The 6,445-nt window shown below is 40.8% G+C and overlaps 3 non-coding genes across 3 annotated transcripts; 1 reads left to right on the top strand and 2 right to left on the bottom strand.

Annotated features, from left to right (window-relative positions):
• Positions 1–541: 541 nt before the first annotated feature.
• Positions 542–624, top strand: Trnal-uaa. The gene has a single exon. It is a non-coding gene; the product is annotated as a tRNA-Leu (tRNA).
• Positions 625–643: 19 nt separating this feature from the next.
• Trnap-ugg lies at positions 644–715 on the bottom strand. The gene has a single exon. It is a non-coding gene; the product is annotated as a tRNA-Pro (tRNA).
• A 685-nt stretch (positions 716–1,400) lies between these two features.
• Positions 1,401–1,472, bottom strand: Trnap-ugg. Its single transcript has one exon. It is a non-coding gene; the product is annotated as a tRNA-Pro (tRNA).
• Between the last annotated feature and the right edge of the window lie 4,973 nt (positions 1,473–6,445).

Raw genomic sequence — 6,445 nt, 5'->3', positions numbered from 1 at the left:
GTCCTCCAGATTGACTGGTATCAACAACATACGGTTCAGTAGCGCCGCTCCTTCAAGAATTACAACCCTACCACCTCCATTGTATAATATTCAAGATGCTATCAGGAAACAAAGGGATTAAAAACACAACTTTTGTTCTGTAAATTTAATCATTAGATGTCCAATTATTCTTCGGTATATCATAGTCAAGTGTAGCAATAGGTGCTTTTAAAGAGAGCGTAATGTCTGGTAGGAAGCCAATCGAAGTAATGCCAAATTCCCTTCCTGAGGACGAATGCTCGCGAACCGCCTGAAAAGGTTTTCCGAATATGTCGAAAGCGAGAACGGAACGTAATTTTTCTACCTTGCGCCCATGTGGAAGTCTGCTGGATTTGTGGAATGCATATAAAATTTTGTACTTTATGTTATAAAGAACTTTCAGCAACAGTTCGAATATGATGTTAAATAACTATCCCATATACATCATGTATTACACCTACTTTATGCCAATAAATAGATATAAAAAATTTTTTATCTCGTTTCTTTTCCATATACCTATCGAGTCAGGTTGGCCGAGTGGTTAAGGCGCCTTGTTTAAGCCTTGGTTCCCTAACGGGAGCGTGGGTTCGAATCCCACACCTGACATTTTTGAAAAAAATTTAATTGCCTCCTGTGAGATTTGAACTCACGACCTCCGGTTTCCAAGACCAGTGCTCTACCACTGAGCTAAAGAGGCTCATGCTATGTTTGAATTTGAATTGAATTTGAATTTTGAATTTTTGCTAACACTACAAATTATAAAGGAAATAATATATAAGGTTACAGTTTATACTAAAAAGCAAGTCTGAACCTGTAGAAAACAGGTCTGAACCAGTAGAAAACAAGTCTTAAATTGAGGTGACCTTGACCCCAGGCTACCAGAGGTCATGACATTGACGTGACCTCGACCCCAGACGACCAGAGGTCGATGACCTTGACATGACCATGACGTGACCTTGACCCCCGACGGCCAGAGGTCATGTCATTGACTTGACCTTGACGTGGCCTTGACCCCAGGCTACCAGAAGTCATGACCTTGACATGACATTGACGTGACCTCAACCCCAGACGACCAGAGGTCGATGACCTTAACATGACTATGACGTGACCTTGACCCCCGACGGTCAGAGGTCATGTCCTTGACTTGACCTTGACGTGGCCTTGGCCCCAGACGACCAGAGGTCATGACCTTGACTTGACCCTGACTCCAGACGACCAGAGGTCGATGACCCTAACGTGACCTTGGTCTAGAATGATGCAATAACGGATAAGAATGACGCAATGGTGTTTGGAGGTCATTGGCCTCGAATGATGCAATACCAGATAAGAATGATGCAATGCTGTTAAAGGAAATAATATATCAGGTTAAAGTTTATGNTAATTGCCTCCTGTAAGATTTGAACTCACGACCTCCGGTTTCCAAGACCAGTGCTCTACCACTGAGCTAAAGAGGCTCATGCTATGTTTGAATTGAATTTGAATTTTGAATTTTTGCTAACACTACAATTATAAAGGAAATAATGTATCAGGCTACAGTTTATACTAGAAAGCAAGTCTGAACCTGTGGAAAACAGGTCTGAACCAGTAGAAAACAAGTCTTCAATTGAGGTGACCTTGACCCCAGGCTACCAGAGGTCATGACCTTCACATGACATTGACGTGACCTCGACCCCAGACGACCAGAGGTCGATGACCTTGACATAACCATGACGTGACCTTGACCCTCGACGGTCAGAGGTCATGTCCTTGACTTGACCTTGACGTGGCCTTGACCCCAGGCTACCAGCGGTCATGACCTTGACATGACATTGACGTGGCCTCTACCCCAGACGACCAGAGGTCATGGCCTTGACTTGACCCTGACTCCAGACGACCAGAGGTCGATGACCCTAACGTGACCTTGGTCTAGAATGATGCAATAACGGATAAGAATGACGCAATGGTGTTTGGAGGTCATTGGCCTCGAATGATATACAATACCAGATAAAAATGACGCAATGCTGTTAAAGGAAATAATATATCAGGTTAAAGTTTATGCTAGCGTGGCAGTATTAAAGGAAATAATATATCAGGTTACAGTTTATGCTAAAAAACAGGTCTGAACTTGTAGAAACTTGATCTCGAATGCTGCAATACCAGATAAGAATGACGCAATGCTGTTTGGAGGTCATTGACCTCCCCTTATTGTGATTGAATTTTAAATTTACCACCAACTGGCCATGTGACGTCACTTCCATGCCGCCATGACACTTCTTGTATGACGATACTTCCATGCCGCCATGATACGTCTTGTATGACGTCACTTCCATGCCGCTATGACACTTCTTGCATGCCAACACCCACGCATCTCTTGCACAACGACAATGCCCACAAGAAGCCGCTGAAGGAGCGCGCCGAACTCGATGAACACTGACCATGTGGTGACCTTGACCCGAGGTGACCTTGACCCTAGTCGACCTTGACTTCAGGTGACCTTGACCCCAGATGACCTTGACCCTAGGCGACCTTGACCTCATGTGGCCTTGACATGACCTTGGGGTGACCTTGACCCCAGGTGACCTTGCCACGTCACTTCCTGGTCCAGAAACCGCCTATTATATCTACTGTAAAATGTAATTTTAATATGTGACTTACCTCAACATTGCAAGGAGCCACCTTTTGAGAACTACTGATTTTCATAGATGTTCGATGTACCCACAATTTGCTTGCACACAAGCTTCAGCGCGACGTATCCAATTCGCTCGCACGCATAGCAACATTGCCACGTCCTCTCGAATCGTATTACAAGCGTCGGCAATACGATGTCGCAGTTGGTCGATGTCGCGAACTTCCGTGGAATACACAACACTTTTCACATATTCCCACAAAGAGGTCTAAAGGGGTGAGATCCGGGGGCCAGGGGGAGGCATCTAACTAGGCTACCGCGCCCTATCCAGTGATCGGGAAAAGTAACGTTTAGGAAGTCGCGCACTCTCCGGAAAAAGTGAGCGTGGGCTCCGTCATGCAGTAACCACATATTTGGCCGAACATTTAATGGCACATCTTCTAATAATTCCGGCAAGCAATTTTGCAAAAAATTTAGGTATGACGCAGCGTCTAAGCGTCTAGGCAAATCAAAACGTCCTATTAAAGGGTCATTAACGATAGTCCATTAATGAATGTTGTGGATGTTACTTACACCATTTTGACTGAAACATGCTTCATCTGTATCAAGTATTTGCGCTATAAATTGAGGATTTCTTGCATGTTCCTTGAATCCATTCGCAAAAACCTCGACGTATTGGAAAATCCTCAGGAGTAAGCTCTTGAACACGTTGATTATGAAATGGGTTCAACTGAGCTTCTCGTAATGTCCGCCACACAACAGAATGCGAAATATTTACTTGCTGTGCGATATTTCTAGTGCTGCGATGAGACGAGATCTACAATCATTTCCTCGACATTTAAGATTCTTAGTGGTCGCCCTGGGCCACCGTCGCGACCTCGACGCGGTTGTACTTCACCGGTCTCCAAAACTCTTTGCGCTACAGCAACAAATGTTCGCGGTGCGGGGGCACATCGTTCAGGATATCTTGCTCGGTACACTTGCCAAGCTCTGTGGACATTTTTGTTTGCTTCGCCATAAATTATGAGCATATTATGATATTTGCGATTGCTAAATAATTGCGCCATTTTCAAAAGAAAACTTGGAAATACGGCTATTAAATGTAATTTTTTTGTAAGTACTCGCCGCGATAAAATACATGTATTTCAGCANTACAGTTTATGCTAAAAAACAGGTCTGAACTTGTAGAAACTTGTTCTCGAATGCTGCAATACCAGATAAGAATGACGCAATGTTAAAGTTTATGCTAGTGTGGCAGTATTAAGGGATAGGTATATTAGGTTACAGTTTATGCTAAAAACAGGTCTGAACTTGTAGAAACTTGATCTCGAATGCTGCAATACCAGATAAGAATGACCCAATGTTAAAGTTTATGCTAGCGTGGCAGTATTAAAGGAAATAATATATCAGGTTACAGTTTATGCTAAAATACAAGTCTGAACTTGTAGAAACTTGACCTCGAATGCTGCAATACCAGGTAAGAATGACGCAATGCTGTTTGGAGGTCATTGACCTGCCCTTATCGTGATTGAATTTTAAGTTTACCACCAACTGGCCATGTGACGTCACTTCCATGCCGCCATGATACTTCTTGTATGACGATACTTCCATGCCGCCATGATACTTCTTGTATGACGATACTTCCATGCCGCCATGATACGTCTTGTATGACGTCACTTCCATGCCGCTATGACACTTCTTGCATGCCAACACCCACGCATCTCTTGCACAACGACAATGCCCACAAGAAGCCGCTGAAGGAGCGCGCCGAACTCGATAAACACTGACCATGTGGTGACCTTGACCCGAGGTGACCTTGACCCTAGGCGACCTTGACCTCAGGTGACCTTGACCCCAGATGACCTTGGCCCTAGGCGACCTTGACCTCATGTGACCTTGACATGACCTTGGGGTGCCCTTGACCCCAGGTGACCTTGCCACGTCACTTCCTGGTCCAGAAACCGCCTATTATATCTACTTTTTACTCAACACAAATCCGTGTATTTTCCTTTTATTATACCGGACATGTGGCAAAAATGTTTGACATAAGTTCATTAACACCCTGTATATTAATTTACTGCACAACATAATTTGTTATCGTAAATGTTCAATTTTTGCATTTATTAAAATTTATAGGCAGCAGGTTTTTCACATAGGTACCACTTTTTAATAATATTAATAAGTTCTTGTATAATGAAGTGTAATTAATAATACTTTTAAATCGTCAGCATAGAAAAAAAAAAATAATTACTGTGTAAATTTAAGGGTATACAAAAATAAATAGAAGATGTCCCAATTTTAATGCATGGACGACCTAGAATGAGGTTAAAAATCTACTTTTGGAACCATTATAGGAAAGAAACAGTTTTCGCTGGTCGAGATAAGATCGAATAACAGATTTGATTAATTTTGCATAAATTAATGTTTAGGATATATGAATAAAGTCCCTCAAAAGACTTTAAAAAAAAATATTATATAAGTATACAATCCCCTGTCGTTTAATTCCATTATTCCCTCGGAAATTGCTTCTAATACGGGAATAACAGACATTTAATTAGATTAGATTTAATAGACATTTTTATCGATACCCTCGTGTGGTCGGTAACCGGGGCAAATGGGATGTTCGGACGTCTCCCTCATCACGCTAACTTCAACGGACGGGACGCTTGGGGGTGACGATGTTAGGTCCCCATCGGAGGCGAGGTAAGTTCCTGGAAATGTGAGCAACTGTTGTACACCCTCGAGATGAACTTTCTGATACATAAAGTCAGTCTACGAGTTCCAGGATTATTTGCAATATTTCTGCATCTTCATTGTTCACAGTACGATTAAGTCGTTGTCAATTCCGAATACGAAATTCAAGATCCGCGATCCCGAAGTTCCTGAACAACATGAATAAATGTGCATCTATTTGGTATGAGACGATTCGGGAAAATATCCATATTGGGCTTCACTGTAAACTAACATCAGATTACCATATTCAGTGTTTGCAAAACCTGACATAAGTAATGCATACTGTTAATACCTCGTCGTATTTCTAGCGTCCCTTTATTTTATTTTAATGAGTAAAACATACTGGATAAACATGTAAGATTTAAAAAAAATAAACAAAAGTTGTTACTTTTCATGAAATAAATATATGGTTAAAAGTTTGGCATCAGGACATCTCTCTAAAATATTTTTTTATATATGGGGCGAATTGGAGCCATTTCTAATATGCACTTGCTCAGTGAATTATGTGATCCATGGCTTTTTGCGATTTATTTTAGAAGGCCATGGAGTTTTGGGGGAAATAGTTTAATTTCAGTTTAAGTCAATTACTGACATTGGTTATTACCATTAGCAAATAACAGTGCCTGTTTAGAGTCCTACTAAAGTTTTTCTCTCTGGCTAAAATTGTGAAAATAATTTATATGTAAACTCACTATTTACTAGTAATAATCAGCAGGGTTAGTAATTGATGAAATTTTCATTTTCAAAGCTTTCTAGAGTTTTTAAACTGAAACTGACACCATTTTAAAACTGCATACAAATATGATGCACTATAAATAGATGAAATGTGGTATATAAGAGTTGTAAGTGATGGTAACTATGACTAAGTAATCAAGCTATTAATTAAAAATAAAAATAAAAAGATTTTCCCTAATACTACTTCTAAAAAACTGCAGCAGGTCATGGAAGTATATGTTTAAATACATGTAAGCGATATGACTGATGTAGAAAGTAAAACTATGGAGCAATTGAAACAACGTGTAAGTCGTAAATAATGGAAGAGCCGTGTTACTCTAATTTTTGTTATAATAAATTTATAGTATTAATTGT

This window comes from Anoplophora glabripennis, unplaced genomic scaffold (assembly GCF_000390285.2).
Source record: "Anoplophora glabripennis isolate ALB-LARVAE unplaced genomic scaffold, Agla_2.0 scaffold768, whole genome shotgun sequence".
In the NCBI taxonomy this organism is placed as follows: Eukaryota; Metazoa; Arthropoda; class Insecta; order Coleoptera; family Cerambycidae; genus Anoplophora; species Anoplophora glabripennis.
Note: the sequence above shows the minus strand (reverse complement) of the source record. Positions and strands in the feature narration are given on the sequence as shown.